A 22,397-nucleotide genomic window follows, 5' to 3' on the forward strand; every position below is an offset into this window, starting at 1 on the left:
ACCCAGATACCATGAATGACTGTTTGGGCAGGCTACGATTATGATAAAGTGGCACAGAATCATGCCCAGGAGGAGTGTGGAATGTCTGGATTCTTCGCCAGCCTGTAGCTTCCAGTCAGCGTCCAATGTATTCATACCCCCGGTGAGTGACACTTAAATACGGGATGATTCTCACCTTGATCCTTACAAGTTTTGTTTGTTCCCTGCCATGTGTAACTCCAGTACAGGTTTGCAGAGTGACTTGTCAGTGTTCACCCAAACATCAGCCACAATACAGGTTTGCAGAGTGACTTGTCAGTGTTCACCCAAACATCAGCCACAATACAGGTTTGCAGAGTGACTTGTCAGTGTTCACCCAAACATCAGCCACAATAACACCAGTAGACCCCAAGACAAAACCAAGTAAAAAAAAAAAAAGTCCCAAACCCAGTGGGGAAGTTGAGCACACGGCTCCCAGCCCTTCAGGATGATGTAAAATTGGAATGTTAGCGCAAAGTGAGACAAAACGTCATGGGGGCAGGGGCCGTTTCTCTTTGACATTTGTATTTTCCGTAAACGGGTTATGATGTTAGAGATAACAAAGTCAAAGTGAGTGCCTACTACCTGGGAGCTTTGGATCCAAGTCTGTAGGGAAATAAATCAAGAACTCTTCAATGAAGAGCCACGTCCCATGGCCTCATTACTGCTGCCTTTACCATCAGACACTGAGGGAAAGCAAAAATATGACTTTCAAAGACTCAGAACAGGGTGAGCATGCAAGAATGAAGTTCTTTGTGCCTCGTTTTGAATATTTATCATTCCGTGTTCTGTATTAATTACAGGTCCAATCAGGATAGCAGTGGGAGTGCCATAAAGTTCTCTTGGAACATCTCACCCCCAGAGCATCCCAGATCTATGCCAGAGAGAAATGTCTCTCTGCAATGGCAGCCAATCAATCTAATGGGACTTAGTAATTTCTATTAGTTATCCGGGTGAGAATTTCCATCTCAAAGCCTGAAAATGAAAAAGTAAAAAATGGAATTGGCTGAAAATGCTGATCTGAGTTGGCCTATGTACAGAGTTGCTTTGAAAGTCATCTCCTTAAGAGACATAACGGCTATGTTGAGATTATCTCAAGGCTGAGTCACAAAGCAGTGTAAAGAAGAACTTTGTTCTTTTCGAGATTTATCATGTCTTATTCATATGGCTCACCCTGGCTCTGATGGCACAGTTTTACTGATATTCCGATGTGCGCTGATATGTGCTATCAGTAATATTAAAAATAACTATGGACTGCTTAAACTGCTGGGAATTCACACACCAGACTCTTTACTCAAGCTTGTAATATTTTTTTCCTCACGTATAATCCAGTGATTTTTTTAAGAGGTTGACCTGAAAAATACATATTATATCTATATCTAGATATATATGTAGATACTAGATATAGACACACTATGTATCTAGATACATAGACGATATACTGCCTTTGAATATTTTGAAAATTTTAATCCATAATTTGGGATATTATGTAGCCAAACATTTCATTAATGCCTAGTTTTTGTTCACGTTCTGTTTAATATCTATGCTGTCTTCAGCAATTAATGTCTGGCACCCTTTTGGATTTGAAATGAAATCTACAATTCTATCAGCGAGCAAGCCAATTCCTTTATGATTCATACCAGAGCTATGTGTAAGGTACAGAATTAAATACCTTTATCTGTAAGTTCCATGAAAAAAAAAACAAAGGGGCTGTTCACGCAGTCAGGTCTGTTAGTGGGTTATGAATTACAAGAATATGGTACCAGATAGAACAATGACACTTCCCATGAAATTAGTATTATTTTTATTTATTTATTTTAAAGAATTTATTTATTAGAATAAGCGATCAAGAGCAGGGGCAGAGGCAGAGGGAGAAGCAGACTCCCCACTGAGCGGGGAGCCCAACATGGGGCTCGATCCTAGGACCCTGGGATCATGACCTGAGCCAAAGGCAGATGCTTAACCAAATGAGCCACCCAGGCGCCCAAAATTAATATTTTTAGATACAGTCCTGTGTTCAAAGATCTTTTAAGGAATGGTCCTTGTCTTTTTGTTTTTTGTTTGTTTGCCCCTCTAATATTTTACCCTAATAAAGGGCATTTACGTATAATTGATGCACATGTGTGTGGTGTCGTGTCATTACGGAAGTCCTTCTTATACCAGTCCTTGGATTAGTAATGCTCAGACCCGAAGTGGTTCTGACTTCGTAGATCCATTCACCACATTGTTGATGGAGCAGTGTATTCACTTTATTTTTTCCGTATTCCTGTTTCCCGTTTGCAGAGCCTGCTGGCTTACACGTCACACTTATTGATAAACATCACTCTTTGATTTGATTTGTCACCGTGGTGTTGCAAAGATAATCTCTTGTGTTTTTTTCCTTATGCTATTCATAAACTTTAAAAGCAAAAGCACCAATTTTATAACTAATTTATAACATGACATAAAGAGAGATCCCAAACAAGTTGTTTTTCTTAATATTTATCAGGCATATGTGTCATAATTTTTATTCGAGGATTTTCTAGCATCTAATCATTTTGTTTACTCTCTTAGTAAATAACCTGACTACACTGCACAAAATTCAGTAATGCCCGAGGACATAAATTTGTAAAGCAGCACTAAGCTCCCTGTAATCTGTTTTGTTCCAATTACCTTAAATTGATACTCAGATCGCACTTTAGAGTTTGTCTACGTGAGAGAAAACTTTAAGCACCGGTGTTTGCAAAATCTTTTAACATGTGAGTGAATATACACTTGCCAATGTAGATTTGTATTTTCATTACAAAATGTACTTCTTATCATTCCCTGACGATACAATCTGACTTCACAACAACATAACCCTTTACACAAACGTCCTTTTCCGGAAGTGTTCTTTCCTCCTCTTGACTATAAAGTTAATTTTGACGTTGCCCCCTGCGATCTAGCCTATAATTTCTCTTCCTTAATGAAGACTTCCCAAGCTCCTTGGTCAACTTACTTGTTCTTCTAAAGCACAAAGCTAAGTGCACTTTTGGAAACGGTGATCACGTGTTGGTCAGTTTTGGGGAGCATAGGTGCCCTCCTCAAGACTTGATGATCTTGTGAGTCAGAACTCTCGTCTTACTCATTTTTTTTTCATGTCTTCCTTTAACCCAAGTGCTGGTAGAAAGCTTGCCTAATTATTTTACTTTTTGACGTGTGTGTTCACGGTGTTAACATTGCTTAGGAAATGATTTCCGCATTTTCTTTAATATTCCCGTAGGTAGGGAGTGGCATATAATGAGATTAAAGAAAATCAGAAGGCCTGTCTCCTTTTCAGTGTGCGCTCAGTTTTAGTGTAAAAACTTAACTATAGGTTACTAGCACACTCCCCAAGTCATCATTAATGTGAATTCTGTTTGGCTCTAGTTTGAGCAAAGTTTGAGAAATGTATACATGTACTGCTTCCAAGAGTCTGTTTTTAGTCATCGATGAAATTATTTGGATCCATTTCTTTTTGGTATATTCCTTAGAAGTAAAACAACAAAACAATACAAAGAATGAAAGACAAAATTGGCCTAAATTTCAAATACATCCAAACAAGGAAAATCAGTGGCAGCCTTCCTTGAATCAATAGCTTGTTCGAATAACTCCATGTCAACCCGAAACGCCAGAGAGAGCCAGAGAGAAAGCAGGAGCAGAGGGGAGGGGCAGAGGCAGAGGGAGAAGCAGACTCCCCACTGAGAAGGGAGCCTGACATGGGCCTCGATCCCTGGACCCCGGGATCATGACCTGAGCCGAAGGCAGACACTTAATGGACTGAGCCACCCAGGTGCCCCTTGAGTTTTTTTCACTTAAAAAAAAAAGGGAATAGTAGGAAACTAAAAAAAAAAAAAAAGACCAATAATAGTTATTGTCTCAATAGTCTCAAGTTAGGCATATCAAGACATAGGAACATTATTTTATCAAGGAAAAAAAAATTCTCCCTGTTGCATCAGTTGCTTGTCAAATATCCGGGGTGAATTCCTCCTTGGTGTTGCCCCAAGGAAAAGAGAGAAGCCAGACAGTCACGTCTGTCTGATGAGGTGAGGATTGGGGGCAGAGACTGTTGCCATTCACAGCTGCCTGGGGGCAGCTCTGCACACAAAACCAAAGGAAATGAAAACAAGCAGGCAGCACTGAAGCCCTCTGCCATCTCCAGTCATGTTGGGAGGTTTCGTTCTGTCTGGGAGTGGGAAAAAGGAGGACATTGCAAGGCTAAGGGCAGAAAATGGTGTGGTGACATTGACACAGCAAAGAAAGTAGCACAGGTGAGTGTAGGAGAGAGAGAGAAGCAACTGCCTAATTCACGGTGCCGTGGGCTTCATTTGTATTCATGTGGGGTCCCAAAGGTTCTCCCTCATTTGCTGATTTTGAAATGAACAAAGGTCTGTTTAGCCAAGATGGGGATTGCCTGTGACACTGACAGGTGTCTAATACAATCTGGTTCTTTTTCAGAATGATTTTTATCAGTAGGAAGGAGAGACTAATAAAAATACTTACAAATGAACCTTATAAAACACAGCCTCAAGATTTTTACATTTATGGTCTACATAAGACTTTCAGTACACTTATTACTGGTACGTGAAACATTTAGTACATTTATTACTAGAAACTACTCATTTATCCATAGAAACTCAGTATTATGTCTAATTGATGTTTTATAAACTACAACAGTAAAAAAAAATCCACTCATAGGGAGCAGCATGATACATTTATTCCTAGTCATTAAATACTCTGATACTTGCCCAAAATGAAAAACAGCTACACTGTAACAAAGCACCTCACAGTGTTTGGATAAAGCCAAATGATACCTCAAACATGTATTTTAAGTCATAAATCACCAGAGAAAACCTTTCAGTGTTTACGAAAAATTTGTCATTAATCCAGGCTTTCCCGGTCTTGACCCTATTGACACTTGGAACCAGATAATTCATTGCGATGGAAACCATTCTGCACACACTGTTGGGCATTGAGCAGTATCGCTGGTCTCTACTCCTCAGATGCCAGTCGCCCTCCCTTGTCCCCCCAGATGTGACAATGAAAAATGATCCCCGGACATTGCCAAATGACCTGGACAAAGGAGCAGCATGGCCCCCAATAGAGAACCACCGTGTTAATCCAGTCGCTCTTGTGTTTTAAAAGAATGCATTTTCAAAATCCATTTTCCTGGTCTCACCCTAATAGGACTGGGTCAGATTCTTTCTTTTCTCATTAAGTCGGATGTATCTATTTCTTTTCAGTCTTCCTTCCTTCTTTCGGCAAATATTTCTGTGCCTACTGCAAAGTGAAAACTGTAATTTTGGGGGATATAACAGGTCACCAAACACTGACCAAAACTCTTAAGTGTTCAAGAGACAATTCTGAAAATATTAACATTAATACGAATCTAGTCAAATAAATGTTTGCTTTAGCATCTGCCAAAATAGGGACTTCCCCCCTTTTAAATTTTTATGTAATGGTGTCAAGTTTGAAACAGCACATCAGTTAGCCTATGAAGTACATCTCCAATATCTGGCAGCACCAATGCACTTTCCCACTTATGGCTAAAGTAGTTAAACTACTTAGTCTCTTGAAGTATAGTTTACACATAATGTTACATTAGTTTCAGGTGTACAACATAGTGAGTGAATTTCTGTGTGTCCTATGCTATGCTGACCATGCCTATAGGTGCCATCTGTCCCCGTACAACACTATTACAATACCATTGACGACATTCCCTATGTTGTGCCTTCCATCACCGTGACTTATTCATGCCATCACTGGAAGCCCACATGTCCCACTCCCTTTCAGCCATTTTCCCCATCCCCCATCCCCCTCTCCTCCAGCACCCATCAGTTCTCTGTATATATGTCTCTGTTTCTGCTTTTTGTTTTTTGTTTTTCTTCTTTGATTCCACATATAAGTGAAATCGTACGGTATTTGTCCTTCTCTCTGACCTATTTCACCTAACCTAATACTCTCTAGTTGCATCCATATTGTCGCAAATGGCAAGAAATTATTCTTTTAATGGCCGAGTAATATTCTATTGTGTATACATAGGTGGACACCTGGGATGCTTCCATATCTTCGTTATTGTAACTAATGCTGCCATAAACATAGGATTGCATATGTCTTTTCAAATTAGTGCTTTTGTTTTCTTTGGGCAAATACTTTGTACTGGAATTATCGGCTCATATGGTATTTCTATTTCAGTTTTTTGAGGAACCGCCATCCTGTTTTCTATAGGGGTTGCACCATTTTGCATTTCCTTCAACAGCGCATGAGGGTTCCTTTTTCTCCACATCCTCACCAATATTTGTTATTTCTTGTCTTTTTGATCCTAGCTATTCTGACTGGTGTATAGTTATACCTCATTCTGGTTTTGATTTGAATTTTCCTTATGACTGGTTGATGTTGAGCATCTTCTCAAGTGTCTGTTGGCCATCTGGATGTCTTCTTTGGAACAATGTCTATTCAGGCCCCATGCTCATTTTTAATAGGATTATTTGGGTGTTTTTTTGGTGTTCACTTGTCTGAATTCTCTATATATTTTGGATCTTAATCCCTTGTGGAATATATCATTTGCAACTATCTTCTCCTATTCAGAAGGTTGCCTTTCTATATTGTTCATGGTTTCTTTTGCTGTCAGAAGCTTTTTTTTTTTTTTTAAATGTAGTCCCAATAGTTTATTTTTGCTTTTGTTTCCCTTGCCTTAGGAGACCTATCAAGAAAAATGTTGCTATGACTGATGTCAGAGAAATTACTTCCTGTGCTCTCTTTTAGGATTTTTATGACTTCAGGTCTCACATTAGGTCTTTCATCCATTTTGAGTTTATTTTTATGTATGGTGTTAGAAAGTCCAGTTTAATTCTTCTGCATGTGGCTGTCCAGTTTTTCCAGCACCATTTATTGAAGAGATGAAATTCTTGTCTCCTTTGTCAAAGATTAATTGACCAGATAAGCATGGGTTAATTTCTGGGTTCTCCATTCTGTTCAATTGATCTATGTGTGTATTTTGTGCCAGTACCTTATTGTTTTGATAACTACAGCTTTGTGTAGTGTATCTTGAATTTGGGACTGTGATACCTCCAGCTTTGTTCTTTTTCAAGATTGTGTTGGCTATTTGGGGTCTTTTTTGGTTCCATATAAATTTTAGGATTATTCGTTCTAGTTCTGTGAAAAATGCTACTAGTATTTTGGTAAGGGAATACACTGAATGTGTAGAGTGCTTTGGTGAGTATGGACATTTTAACAGTATTCTTCCAATCCATGAATATGGGCTACCTTTCCATTTGTTTGCATTGCCTTCAGTGTGTTTCATCAACACATTGTAGTTTTCAGAGTATGGGTCCTTCACTTCCTTGGTTAGCTTTGTTCCTAGGCATTTTATTTAAAGAAAGGCAACTTAAATTTTCAAGTCATTCTGGAACCTAGACCTCAGGTGTTTGGTATGCTATGATGGTAGACAAAAGAAGGGCAGCCCTTTATGTCAACTAATTTAATATACTAGGAATGAGGTGTTCTAAGGCATCATACCACTTTTGTCTGGGAAGTCCTAATGGGTCCATGCTTATACCCATTTATAATTGTCTTACTTTCTTTGGGATATTGAAGGGCAGATTTCCACCCACTATGTAGCAAAATCAAACATGCTTTCCATATGAGCTTCGGACACATTACATGTTCTCTGTTCTGCACATATGCTACCATCTTATCTTGAGAATGACAGATCATATGTTGATCTTATCAGCCCCCTAAAGAAGGAAAATGACTTAGGTGCTGTCAGGAGCCTTGGGACCATTATCAGAAATTTTCCTAAGGATTTCCCCAAGGGGATCACAGGAGAGCTCTTAAGTATGGCCAGAGAGAACTGATCAATCAGAGGGGGGAAATTCAAGAGTTGACCTCTTGAATGGGATCTCCAGAATGAACCAGAATTATTAAAGATAATTGCAGAGTGTGCAAATATGCCATGGTAAAAGAAAACAGACGTGAGCCTTCCTGAGGTAGAGGGTAGTGGTCAACTGTTAGGTCATTTTTTATGGCATGAAGACCCTCAGGTGTGGCAGACAAACATGGCTCCTCTCTTAATCTCTATAAGCAGGGATGTGTTATGTTAGAGAACAAAGGAAAACTGTTGCGGTTGGAATTAGGATTGCCAGCCAACTGACTTTGGGATGGAAGGATTACCCTGGATTATTGGGGCCAGGGGTACCCTGTAATCTCAAGCATCCTTAACAAAGGAAGATGGAAGGAGAGGAGTCCTTGTGATGCCATGTGAGAAAAACATGGTCAGCCATGGCTGCCTTTGAAGGTAGAGGATAGGGACATGAGCCGAGGAATGGGGATGCCTTTTAAGCACCTCAGTAGGCAAGAAAACGGATTCACTTTTCATGTCCCTGTGAAGGGATCAGTTTCTGCTGACTCCTTGTTGCTAGCCCAGTGAGACCAGTGCTGGATTTCTGAACTGTGTCCCTAGGAGATAATAAATGTGTGTTGTCCTATGGCACTAAGTTTGTGGTAATTTGTCATGGTAGCAAAAAGGAGATGAACGCCCATATCTAGAATATGGCAGGTGGAAAAGGGCAGAGTCACACAAAGCCCAGGTTAAATAATAGGGTTTTCTTCTTGGGGGCACTGGACAGCACAGAAGATTCTTGAACAGTTGATCATGTTCACGTCTTTGTGGTGAGCTTCCATGACAGAGTCTGAAGGTGGGGAGACCAGTAAGGCCAGGGGTCTTCAGGAATGACGGTGGTGGTCTGAACTAAGAGGCACATACTGATGGAGGACTTGAGAGGGACTCATAGGAAAGCTGCCAGGAGATTCTGAAAGATTGGTGCATGCACTGGCTTCCCAAGGATGCAATACTATGTTTTATTCATTGTCACTGAGTTGCAGACTCAGTATAAGCTCACCCATGACCTGTGGAAGAAGAAAAGTGAAGTGTGGGTACACAGATGGATGTGGAACTGGCTTTGAGTTATCCAGGTAGCCAAAGGAAGTCTGCTAGACCGTGGGTACATGGATCCAAGTTTAAAGAAGAAAAATTTATTAGAGACCCAGGTTTGGCTGACTTTGAGCACAGAAATGCCCATGAAAGCTCTAGGAGTGAATTTTTTCTGGGGGAACATAGAGCTGGTAACAAAACATAAAACAAGGAGAGGCTGAATTCCAGCATGTGCTGTTAAGAGGAAGAAAGTGAGAGTAAATGATACCAAATCTGAAAGAATAGCAGTAGGAGACCTGACCGGAGGTGAATATTATGGCTACTAAGGCATCACGGTGTTTGAGGAAGCACAAGCTGGTTGGAGGGTGGAACATGCTGTAGGAAGCTCAGGAACGGCAATGCTCTTTAAATTGGGAAGGCTTCCTTGAGCTCCCGTAGAAGAGACTGGGTGGTCTTTCTGCAGGACAATCAGGATGGTAGCGAAGGGAGAAACCAGTGTTTGAGGTACAGAGCAAAAGAGAATCCATATGCCCCTCTTCAGTTACGTGCACACTGACCCTGCTGTGTGCTTATGGCATTAGCCGTGAATACAGATCGCTGAGACCGAAGAGACTTTCTCAGAACATCTAGAAAACTGTACAGTCAAAAAGCTTCATTGTATGGCAAAGAAGATAGACAGTGCACTATTGAAAGACATTTACTCAAAATAATGTTATATAGGTGCCAGACATCCACAATCCATTTTAGAATATGGAGACACTGTGCTGAATTATTTCACCTACAGAAATCATGGCTACTATTATTTTTTATATTTTTAAAGATTTTATTTATTTGAGAGAGAGAATGAGTGGGGGGAGGGGCAGAGGGAGAGGGAGAAGCAGACTCCGCTGAGCAGGCAGCCCAGCACGGGGCTCGATCCCAGGACCCTGAGATCATGACCTGAGCTGAAGGCAGACACTTAACCAACTGAGCCACCCAGGAGCCCCAGATAATGGCTATTATTAACCAAGTAATATATATTTATATGCAATATATAAAAGTCCTACTGGACGCAGGAAGGAAGTGATTTTTATGTAGTTCTAACGTCTAATTTTATTGGAGCAAAAACAGTCAAGATTCACATATCCTGTATCTACTAATTTGATCCTTTGTTCTGACATGAACCTAATTTCCTCCCAATAACTTCATTTTCCTTGGGGAATTTGTTATCTTTTTTGGTTAAAAAACAAACAAACAAATACTGTATCTAATGTGTTTGCTTCTTTCTGAGGAGTACGAAGAACTCTATTGTCTCTGGATGGTGTTTTCTCTTCCTCGTGTGTGTGCGCGTACATGTGTCTTTCTCTGGCAGTATGTAAATTACGTGTTATATATATGTCTATATAATTTCATATGCAGAAAGACACTGTGCATAAAAACATTTGCTGCTTTTAAATTTTCATCTTCCTTGTATTTTTATCTGTATGCCTTTGCATTAAACATACTTGCAAGATGGCACATTTACCCCTGAAAATGGAGCACCATTTAATTTTTTAAATATGCTGTAGACATTCACACCACATATGAATCCACACATCTTGCAAGAATTTTATTCAGCCATTTCAAATGGATGCATTTTGCAGTTTCCACTTTTAAAACCCAGTGTGCTGGAACTCACCTAAAATGGTACTAAATTATTGATGTGGATGTGTATGTGTTTTTTTTTTTTTTTTTTGAATGCTTTTCTTAAGTGGATCAAAACAGACCAAAAACTACTGTGATGGCAGTCTGGCCCCTCGCCCCAGATTCTCTGCACACAGCACACTCTGTTAGACCCTGGGCGAATGCAGGCTGCTCACAGTAATTGACTGCCTAATGTGAAAGAATTGACCCTCTGGAGTTCCTCTTTTCTGCAAATGCATCCTTCTCCTTTCTGCCAACATATCTGTCTTTATTTACTTTCACCTAGAGTCAATAGAAACAGAGGCAGCATGAGCAGAATACAAATTCCAGCTCATTTCGGGAGGGACTCTCTTCATAGTCGAAGCAAATTATACACCCTTTTCTTTAAGAGCTGGACTGAATGTCCAGAACTTACTGGTCTCTGTGATGTACAGAGAACAGAGGTACAAGTCCGTGATTTCAGGTTTGACCCCCCACGCTGTAAACCCGCTATTTATGCACTGCAGAAATATTTGCGGAGTGGCCGCTGTGTCCTGGCCATGGATTCATCAAAGCTACACGGACATAGGGATTTCCTCCACATGGGTCTATTCTGATGGCTTTATTTCTGGCAACAGATGATTCAAAAGGAGCAGAGCTGCAACCTGAAAAAGTCAGCTGCTAGCAGGTGCCATCGAGAGAAATAGGAGAATGAGATTGAACATGCCAGGTGTGAAGGTGCTACTGAAGAGGAGACATTGAGGTTGGACACCAAGGGGCCACCTTGTGGAGGGGGGAAGGCAATCCATCAGTCAGCTGTGCACAGCTAAGTGGTCTCAGCGTGTTCCAGTAACAGAAGAGAAACCAGAGTGCCCAAAGTACAGCGTGCGGGTAGAGAAAATGAACAGTTTAAGTCAGAGAGCAGGCTTACCACATCTGGCATGGCATGCAAATAGAAGGACTTGGATTTTATAGTCTGTGAGATGGAAAGCCAGTAGTATTAAGCTTCGGGGTGTGATGATTTTATGTCATGCAAAGGAAGGTTAACAGGAGCTCCCTTGTCCTCCGGCCCACCCAGCAACTTCCAAAAGTGCATGGGAAAGGAGCAGTTCTCCTTGGGGTAGGGGGCTGAGTAAATGGAAAGTTACGTCTGGAGTAATCCTGACCACAAGTCAATGCACAGGACGGTTGCAGCCCAAATTCTATTTGCCTTATTTGAATATGTGCTCAAATTTAGGTTAAAATAGCTGTAATTATCTTCCGATTCCTGGCATGCTAGCTGGTATCAGTAATCCACCTTTTTTTTTTTTTTAATAAAAATTTTTTATTATGTTAGTCACCATACAGTACATCCCAAGTTTTTGGTGTAAAGTTCCATGATTCCTTACTTGCACATAACACCCAGTGCACCATGCAATACGTGCCCTCCTTAATACCTACCAGCCTATCCCCATCCACCTTTAACACACGTTTTTGATGAACTTAGATAAATCAACATCGAATCTGAGTTCATGGTCAAATCCATAAAGACAGCACAGACTTGTTTGAAAAGCCAATAAAAGAAGATAAATGATCAAAGCAGCAGATATTCCAAATATGGAATTTTGCATATGGATCCTATGGGAAACCTAATATAATTGTGCTCCATATACCTGAAGAACGATGACGTGGAAGCCATCTTGGAATGTTACCCAGCTTCGGTAGACCGAGCGGTGGGAACTTGTCACAGAGTGAGCTTAGGGGATACAAAGGACACAGTGGAAAGCATCTACCCTGTACTTACCTGCTGCCTAGGACGACAAGTGAGAAAAACAGGGAGGGGGATGGAGCTGTCCTTCAAATCCTATCGCCTCAGGATTCTGTTGGACTGACGTGAGCTACAAATCTCAGCCTAAAAAGACAAGTGCGATGAGTCCAAAAAGACTCCGATGGAGAACCCACTGATGATTAGTTCAGAGTACCAACGCAAAGAAAAGATGTGCAGAAAGTCAGAAAAGATACAAGAAAAGAAAACAAGGCAAGAAGGGCTCGTCTGACATCAGATTTCTCAGCAGTATCACAGTCCTACCACTGTAAATCCGGTGGAAATATCCTTCAAGACCAAGCACCAAATTAAGATGATTTGAGTCAAACTGGATAGCCTGAGAATTTATCTTCATAACGGCAGCCAGGTCTCAGGTTTTTAACGTTATTTTAATAACAGGGGCAAAGTCTCCAGAGGAAGGAACACAATCTCCAATTAAAGGTCTGAGACACAAGGAAAAAGGAATATTGCAGGTGGTAAAATGCATACGTAAATCTGAACAAACATTGACTTTATTAAATGAAAGCAACACTGTCTTATGGGAATGAAAGTAAAATAAGATGTGGCTAAGTATATATGACAGTACCTGCTTATAAATTGGAAAGGAAATGTCAGGATTTATGAGCGAAGGCCCTTGGGATCTTCAGGAGAAGAAAAAAAATATTGTGTACATTCAGACTTCAATTAAATCACGTTCTGGAAAAAAATTTTTTTTAAGAAGCTACAGAATAATCTTTGAGTGGAAAAACAGGAAAAGAAAAACATCATCCAAAAGTCAAAGAGAGAAACCAGAACAGAGCAGGTGGAAGGAATAGAACATACAAAATATTTAGAAATCACTGAAAAATACAGGCTCTCTTTTGTTGAGCATGCGTGCTCCACTCCTGAAAACAAGGCGGTTTCTCAGAAGCAGTAACCAGGGGTCTGCGTGTGCCCCACAAGGACAGAGGTCCCGGAGTCAAGGAGTTGAGGTAGGGAACGTGTCCTCCATTCCAGCATCGATAGGCCTAGAACACTGGCAGCTTGCTCTAGAGCCCGGTGGTCTCCATGAAAGTCATAGGGAGACAGAGTAACCGGAAACAGGACTTATGTGCCGCTTCCCATTCGTGCTGATGGTTTCTCCGGGCGAGCAAGCGGGGGAGGGAAGGTGGTGGTTTGTAAGATTCGTTGGACAACAACGAAGGATGCTGGTGCATGAGGCCGACGTGCAAAGCCAGGTCCTATGTGCACTGGGGTGCGCTCTGTTCCATTCACAGGTTCATGGTCCTATTGTAAGCATTTTCCTTTTTAAAAAATGTTTCCTGGTATCAGTATGACATGCTGGCTTATATAGCTTGATGACCCGGTCAGTCAGGGGAAATAACAAATTGGTTAAGTTGGTGGCAAAACAATGTTCCGTGCAGTTTAAAATTAGACGTTCCTCTACTAAGCTGAGTTGCCACGTCCTGAGTTAACTGAATGCACTGTTTTTCCTTTCCCTGGAATAAATTTTAGGTAAGTGACATGGTTTGCATCATGGTATGAAGAACACCCCAAGTGTCCCGTAATTGTGTCCGATCCTCTGAGGTCATCCTGTCCTGACGTGCACTTGAATTCCTAGCTTGTGAGCAACCCCTGACCTTGGAGAATTAATTTTCCTTTGGATCTCTGAAACTCTGTATGTTGTTGAGATCATCTCTAGGCATTTTAGCAGGGTTTGTTTTGTTCCCTTGATGGAACGGCGTTGTGCCTTACTACAGAGGGGATCACTTTTTCGTTTTCGTTAAAAAACAAAAATGTCTATAAAAAAAAAAGGCCAGCATCATTGTGATGCAGGGGTTCCTCCCGTGCGTTCTTTGGGAGTGCAGATGTCCTCGTATGCCTCGGTTCTCCCGGCTGTAGGTGGCATTTCTCTGGGACAGGCATAAGGCGAAGCGAAATGGCAAGATCATCTATGCCGTGCCTACGTGTCCTTTGTACGGTTGGCCACTTTGCTATTCGGAAGGAAAATCGTACTCTGTGAACTTTGCCCCACTCAGAAGTCAGTACGTGCCCAAGCCCCCCTCCCCGTCCCTACAAAGACCAGACTAGAGCACCTCAACCTTCGCTAGTAGTAAAAGAAAGGCATGCCCCGAAGTCCCTAATGGGACGGGAGATCCAGCGTTTGGGAACTTAGTGACATGAATAATGGTGGTGAAACACCACAATAGAACATTCTGACTGAGGCAGCCTTTTTTCCTCCAAAGGCTTCATCTCAGAGACTGATGTTAGCAGTGTCCTCCAGGGCTGTTTCCAACACTTGTATCTTAGAGCGATGGGCTGCTGGTAGCAAGACTGATCTCATTCATTTCACACTGCCGACACCTCGATGATCTCATTTTACCTTTGCGAGAGTCCTTTATGTTCACAGTTATGCTTTTCAGTACTTTCACTAGTGAAATTCAGTACTGTTGTGTCTAATTATCGGTACGGGCTCATTACCCAGTTCCTGTGGGGCAGACACTAATGTGATTTTCGGCCTCTTCTTTTCGTTGTATGCTCTAGGATTTTTCTTGCGTAAGTGTCTAAAGTGATGAGTATGTAACCATAGTGAGTTATGTTTTATTAAATAATTCTGTAAAGTCAGGGGTGGATATAAAACTTCTGCTTTCATGGGCTTGTCTCTGTGTATTTGTAGAAGTAACAGTGAACAAGGTGGGTTTGGTGTATTCACATCCCTGTAACGCGGTGAGCTGGGCTAAAATGGAATTCAGTTAAAATTGATAAATTATTGGGGCGCCTGGCTGGCTCATTTGGCTAGCTAAGTGTCCAAAACTGTCCTCTTGCATATGTTAGGTCATGATCTCAGGGTCGTGGGATCGAGCCCCTCGTTGGGCTCCACAGTCAGTGTAGTCTGCTGGAGATTCTCTGTCCCTCTACCTCTGAGCCTCCCACTCATGCTCTCTCTCAAATAAAAATTGATAAATTATTACAGTAAAAAGCACTGATTTTCCAGGGCTCCCATCTCTGGTTCTTTCTCTCTCCTTTCAGCTGTCAGCACTAATTACTTGATACAGTGCTCAAGGAGAGTTTACAGTATAGGAAGCATAATGCAGTTACAATGACAAAAACACAAGGAGCCTAAAATGTAACAGACTGATAGTAAAGACAATGCCCGAGTGTGGGAGTATGTAGAGAGAAAAAAGCATGTAGCAATCAGAACAAACTCTACTTTAAGTAAGATGTTGGGAGCTGCATGGCATTTCTGGAGGATAGTACTATCAGATCTTGGTTATCAACTACATTGTTTAAAACACAAAAGCACAGGTACCAATGAGAGGAAACAAAGCAACAGGTCATTCCACGCAGAAGGGAAAATGTCTCAGGGTCTAGAACACGGACAACAGTAACAACCTTGTAAAAGAATTGCCCTTTTGTTTCCCAGAGTCTAATGCATTCATTGCTTGAACAGCTCACTTGGTAATTTTCTGGCATTTACTAGTAGAAAAAAAGTCTGCATTATTGACTTCTGTTGCTTTATGAAGGAAAGCTTTGTCGTGTATCTTCCAAGTCTGGGATCATGATACCTCCAGCTTTGTTTTTCTTTTTCAAGATTACTTGGGCTCTTCAGGGTCTTTCGTGGTTCCATAAAAATTTTATGATTATTTGTTCTAGTTCTGTGAAAACTGCGACTGGTATTTTGATAGGGATTTTGTATTGAATCTGTAGATTGCTTTGGGTAGTATGGAATTTTAACAGTGTTAATTCTTCCAGTCCATGAGCATGGACTACCTTTCCATTTATTTGTGTCATCTTCACTTTCATCAGTGTCTTAGAGTTTCAGGGGGTAGGTCTCTTACCTCCTTGGTTAGATTTACTTCTAGCTCTTTCCTTTTTTGGGGTGGAATTGTAAGTGGAATTGTTTCCTTAGTTTCTCTTTGTGCTGCCTTGTTATTAGCGTCTAGGAATGTAACAGATTTCTGTATATTAATTTTATATCTGCCACTTTACTGAATTTGCAAAGTAAAAGGAGCCCCCTTATAATGTTTCATAAAATGTTCCTATATAAACTGGTGATGGACTGGTGTCATTTGGGGACACATTTATTTTTTTTCTTTCTTTCCTTCTTTCTTTTTCTTCTTCTTTTTTTTTTTTTTACAAAATGGGAGTTTTTTAAAATTTATTTTAGAGAGCACACATGAGCAGGGGGAGGGGCAGAGGGAGAGGGGGAGAGAGAGAATCTCAAGCAGACTCCCTGCTGACCGTGCAGCCTGATGCAGGACTTGATCCCACAACCCTGAGATCATGACCTGAGCCAAAACCAAGTGTTGGATGCTGCACTCTGAGCCTCCCAGGTGCCCCTGGAAAATGGGAATTTTTAAGCATTTACAAAAGGGGAGAGAGTAGTATAATGAACCCCAGTGTACTGGGGTACTCACATCCAACTTCAGTTCTCACCAGCTTAGGGCTGGTGTCTCGGCTCTGCCTTCCTCGACTGTCCTCACTCAGGTAGCGTTATCTATTTTAGCTGATTATTGAAGATCATTAACGAATAGACTTCAGTAGCTAAACTATCCTCTTGCATATGTTAGGTTATTAGCTGAAGACCTATTCTGGTGAGATACAGTTACTCCTTTTATCCTGTTATGATCGTCTCTGCTCTGGGATACTGTGTCCTGTTTTAGTATACTGCTGACTAGTCATGCTATGTCCTTCATCAGCCTTTGCGGTGTGTTTTCCATGATAGGACTTTTCTCATTAGCCAGTGGTCTAGATTTTATTTGCTCTATTGATTTTCTCTGCCATTCCGTTGCAAACCACCCACTTATTTTCTTTGCTATATTTACCTCTTCCTTCCTTCTTCATACTGTCTTTGCATTTAGTATGGGTTTTCTGACTCTTTCTTATCTTTGTCTTTCATATTTCTCCCTTAAAATTCTGCTTTAGTCACCTGACTTGCTGTGTGATGATGTTTGTCTTTGAATTCTGCGTATTTTCTAATTCCCATGATATTTTTCTTTTGAACACCTGCATTGCTTCAAAGTGTATTTTGAGATCCAAGTATATGACATGTTTTTCACTAACTTTTTGTTCTTAGTTTCTAATTTTACTTCAGTGTTGTCAGATTACATATTTGTATAATTTTGTTAGTAGTGTTAGGGTTTTCTGGTTGGTGTGAAATGCAGTTGTTCCTGGTATGCAATGTTCTATAAAATTCCATCTGTGTAATCATTTGAATATCACAGTTTGTATGCACCTCTGTTTTCTAAATACTTTTGTTTGCCAAACCATTTCAGATCTACATTTTAGTCTAACACTGATTTTGGATTTGCCCATTTTTTTCCTTTCGGCACTGTGTGCTTACATTTCTATTTCCTTAGGTGCAAACAAGGTCAGAATTTTGGTGAATTTTGTTTGCCTTTTATTACAGAACACCGGGAGTTTTCTTGCTTGCCAGGGCTCCTACCCTAATAGGCCTTGTAACACACAGCTGGGGAAATGGCAGCCCTCAGGCTCCCAGACCTCCTGAAAGGTGCTTACATTTCATTATTTAAAATCATAAAACTTCTCTGTCCAGAAGGCTTGCTACACAGTATCCTAAGTAACGCACAGAGTCATTAGTCTTCGGGAAATATTGGATTCCAGCTGGATGCAGAATCTTCCCTGCTCCTGTGTCCTGGTACAGCCTCCTGAATAATTGAGAGGTAGACAGAGTTGTCAATGCAAATCTGTTTCCAAGTGCTTAAAGAAGATGAAGTGTAAGACTAGGGATTTAGGTAAATCAATATTGTCGCTCCCGTCCACACAAGAGCATGCATCTTCCCCCCCCCCACACACACACGGCGCATAATTTCCCATCTCACGGTTATTTATGAAAATACCTGTAGATGCTGATGTTTAATATCCTACATTGTCTCCACTTAAATGAGCCTGACGTAGACATAAGTCATTACAGATGTTCAGCAGTGGTGAAGACCCAGCTTCCCTGGCTCAGGTCAGTCAGCTTTGTTGGAGATGCAATCCCAGGGGTGGGGAGATGATTGGAGGCCCCCGCCCATGGTGAGCTGTTTCTACACGGGGACTCATTTCCTCCTTCCATACAACGGCATTCTCATCTCTTCGCTTACGTTTTCCTTGCTCTGAACCCCTGCAGCGTCATTTCTAGAATTACCTTGTTTCTCCAGTAGCTGTCCTAGTGGTTAATTCATAATTGGCATGATGGATAAGTTTGCATATGTATTTATGGATATGGTTTGCAGATGTAAGTAAGAGGAAGTGATAATTGAATTTAAATTTAAAAACTTACCCTCAAAAGTGCCAATCAGCTCAAGTAACACACTGTTCCAATGACAACCTCTGACCTCTGTTTGAACAGTACTGACAGTCCTTGTGCCCACCCCCCCTCCATCTCTGTGACGTGCTTTATGTTTCTTAGGGCGGTGTCAGTGCCAGAGAAAATTGGGGAGGTAGCAGATGTGTAGTGGGTGCTCAGTAAACATCCACAAAATGGAAAAATGCATCGTTCCTGAGGCTGTCTGTAAAGAAGAATGTTCCTTATGCACGGGGTTGTCCAAACCGTGTCCAGTAAAAGCACCCTTCACTGGCCATCATGCTACGCTAGGGTTCCTGACTAGAAGAAATATGGTTTCTGTCCTACGGAGTTTAAATGTTATTAAAGTTCCAGAAAGTGTGAGAAAAAGAATGATAATGTGAGTATTATAGGTGATTAAAGTAAAAATACACAATTATTTGACAAGCGCACATATGGATGGGCTGCTTGAAAAGAAATATACAAAAATGACCATAAAGAAGACTGGTTTTTAAAAGAATACCTAGTCTAAACCATATAAGTAGACCAGTTGCCCCTATGGGTGGGAATTCTGAGAGAGAGGAGTGTCTGCTAAAACGGCATCTTAGCTGGGGAAATAGAAGTAAAGGGTTGGAGAAATGGGTTGCATTGAAATGTAGGAGAAAGAACACGTTAGCATACATCTATCACAGCCAGCTGTGGAAAGAATTTCAAGGTACAGCTTGTCAGCTTCTGAATCTTTGCAGGGAAATTCCTGCAAGGATATGTCACTTACCGGAACGACTCAGAGGTAGTGCGGTCTCGTTATAAACATAATGCAGCTAGCTCAAGAGTGTGTGCCCTAGACTTATCCAAAAGAAAAGAGAAAGGACCCAGATTATTAAAATTATGAATGAAAAAGGAGAGGTCACGACGAGCACCATTGAAATTGGAAGGATTATTAGAAATTTTTATCAACAGCTATATGCCAATAAACTAAGCAATCTGGAAGAGATGGAATCCTTCCTGGAAACCTATAAACTACCAAGATTGAAACCGGAAGAAATTGATTCCTTAAACAGGCCAATTAATTATGAAGAAATTGAGTCAGTGATAAACAACCTTCCAAATAACAAAACTCCAGGCCCGGACGGTTTTCCTGGGGAATTCTACCAAACATTCAAAGAAGAAATAATACCTATTCTCCTAAAGCTATTTCAAAAAATAGAAACAGAAGGAAAGCTACCAAACTCATTCTATGAGGCCAATATTACCTTGATCCCCAAACCAGGCAAAGACCCCCTCAAAAAGGAGAATTACAGACCGATTTCCCTAATGAATATGGACGCCAAAATCCTCAACAAGATACTTGCTAATAGAATCCAACAGTACATTAAAAGGATTATCCATCACGATCAAGTGGGATTCATACCTGGGATGCAAGCGTGGTTCAATATTCGCAAATCAATCAGCGTGATACATCATATCAACAAGAAAAGACTCAGGAACCATATGATCCTCTCAATCGATGCCGAAAAAGCATTTGACAAAATACAGCATCCTTTCCTGATTAAAACCCTTCAGAGTGTAGGAATAGAGGGTACATTTCTCAGTCTCATAAAAGCCATCTATGAAAAGCCTACTGCAAATATTATTCTCAATGGGGAAAAGCTGGAAGCCTTTCCCTTAAGATCAGGAACTCGACAAGGATGCCCACTCTCGCCACTATTATTCAACATAGTACTAGAAGTCCTTGCAACAGCAATCAGACGACAAAAAGGGATCAAAGGTATTCAAATTGGCAAAGAAGAAGTCAAAATGTCTCTCTTTGTAGATGACATGATACTCTATATGGAAAACCCAAAAGAAGCCACTCCCAAACTATTAGAAGTTATAGAGCAATTCAGTAACGTGGCGGGATACAAAATCAATGCTCAGAAATCAGTTGCATTTCTATACACGAATAACAAGACCGAAGAAAGAGAAATTAGGGAATCCACCCCATTTACAATAGCACCAAAAACCATACGTTACCTTGGAATTAACTTAACCAGAGACGTAAAGGACCTATATTCTAGAAACTATAAATCACTCTTAAAAGACATTGAGGAAGACATAAAAAGATGGAAAGATATTTCATGCTCATGGATCGGAAGAATTAACATAGTTAAAATGTCCATGCTACCCAGAGCAATCTACACTTTCAATGCTATCCCGATCAAAATACCAAGGACATTTTTCAAAGAACTGGAACAAACAGTCCTTAAATTTGTATGGAAACAGAAAAGGCCCCGAATCTCCAAGGAACTGTTGAAAAGGAAAAACAAAGCTGGGGGCATCACAATGCCGGATTTCGAGCTGTACTACAAAGCTGTGATCACAAAGACAGCATGGTACTGGCACAAAAACAGACACATAGACCAATGGAACAGAATAGAGAGCCCAGAAATGGACCCTCGGCTCTTTGGGCAACTAATATTTGATAAAGCAGGAAAAAACATCCGTTGGGAAAAAGACAGTCTCTTCAATAAATGGTGCTGGGAAAATTGGACAGCTACATGCAAGAGAATGAAACTTGACCACTCTCTCACACCATACACAAAAATAAACTCCAAATGGATGAAAGACCTCGATGTGAGACAGGAATCCATCAAAATTCTAGAGGAGAACATAGGCAACAACCTCTACGACATCGGCCAAAGCAACCTTTTTCATTACACATCCCCAAAGGCAAGAGAAACAAAAGATAAAATGAATTTATGGGACTTCATCAAGATTAAAAGTTTCTGCACATCCAAGGAAACAGTCAGAAAAACTAAGAGGCAGCCCACGGAATGGGAGAATATATTTGCAAATGACACTACAGATAAAGGACTGGTATCCAAGATCTACAAAGAACTTCTCAAACTCAATACACGAGAAACAAATAAACAAATCAAAAAATGGGCAGAAGATATGAACAGACACTTTTCCAATGAAGACATACAAATGGCTAACAGACACATGAAAAAATGTTCAAAATCATTAGCCATCAAGGAAATTCAAATCAAAACCACACTGAGATACCACCTTACGCCAGTTAGAATGGCAAAAATAGACAAGGCAAGAGACAACAATTGTTGGAGAGGATGTGGAGAAAGGGGATCCCTCCTACATTGTTGGTGGGAATGCAAGTTGGTACAGCCACTCTGGAAAACAGTGTGGAGGTCCCTTAAAAAGTTAAAAATTGAGCTACCCTATGATCCAGCCATTGCACTACTGGGTATTTACCCCAAAGATACAGACGTAGTGAAGAGAAGGGCCATATGCACCCCAATGTTCATAGCAGCAATGTCCACAATAGCTAAATCGTGGAAGGAGCCGAGATGCCCTTCAACAGATGACTGGATTAAGAAGTTGTGGTCCATATATACAATGGAATATTACTCAGCTATCAGAAAGAACGAGTTCTCAACATTTGCTACAACATGGACAGCACTGGAGGAGATAATGCTAAGTGAAATAAGTCAAGCAGAGAAAGACAACTATCATATGATTTCTCTCATCTATGGAACATAAGAACTAGGATGATCAGTAGGGGAAGAAAGGGATAAAGAAAGGGGGGGTAATCAGAAAGGGGAATGAAACATGAGAGACTATGGACTATGAGAAACAAACTGAGGACTTCAGAGGGGAGGGGGGTGGGGGAATGGGATAGACCGGTGATGGGTAGTAAGGAGGGCACGTATTGCATGGTGCACTGGGTGTTATACACAACT

The 22,397-nt window shown here is 40.8% G+C and overlaps 1 long non-coding RNA gene across 1 annotated transcript in view; it reads left to right on the plus strand.

The window, feature by feature from the left end:
- The window catches only part of LOC123802725 (uncharacterized), a 697,769-nt gene that overhangs the window by 28,176 nt on the left and 647,196 nt on the right, over positions 1-22,397 (plus strand). The window lies entirely within an intron of this gene.

The sequence above is a fragment of the Ursus americanus genome, chromosome X (assembly GCF_024610735.1).
Source record: "Ursus americanus isolate L20-20 chromosome X, mUrsAme1.1.p, whole genome shotgun sequence".
Classification (NCBI taxonomy): Eukaryota; Metazoa; Chordata; class Mammalia; order Carnivora; family Ursidae; genus Ursus; species Ursus americanus.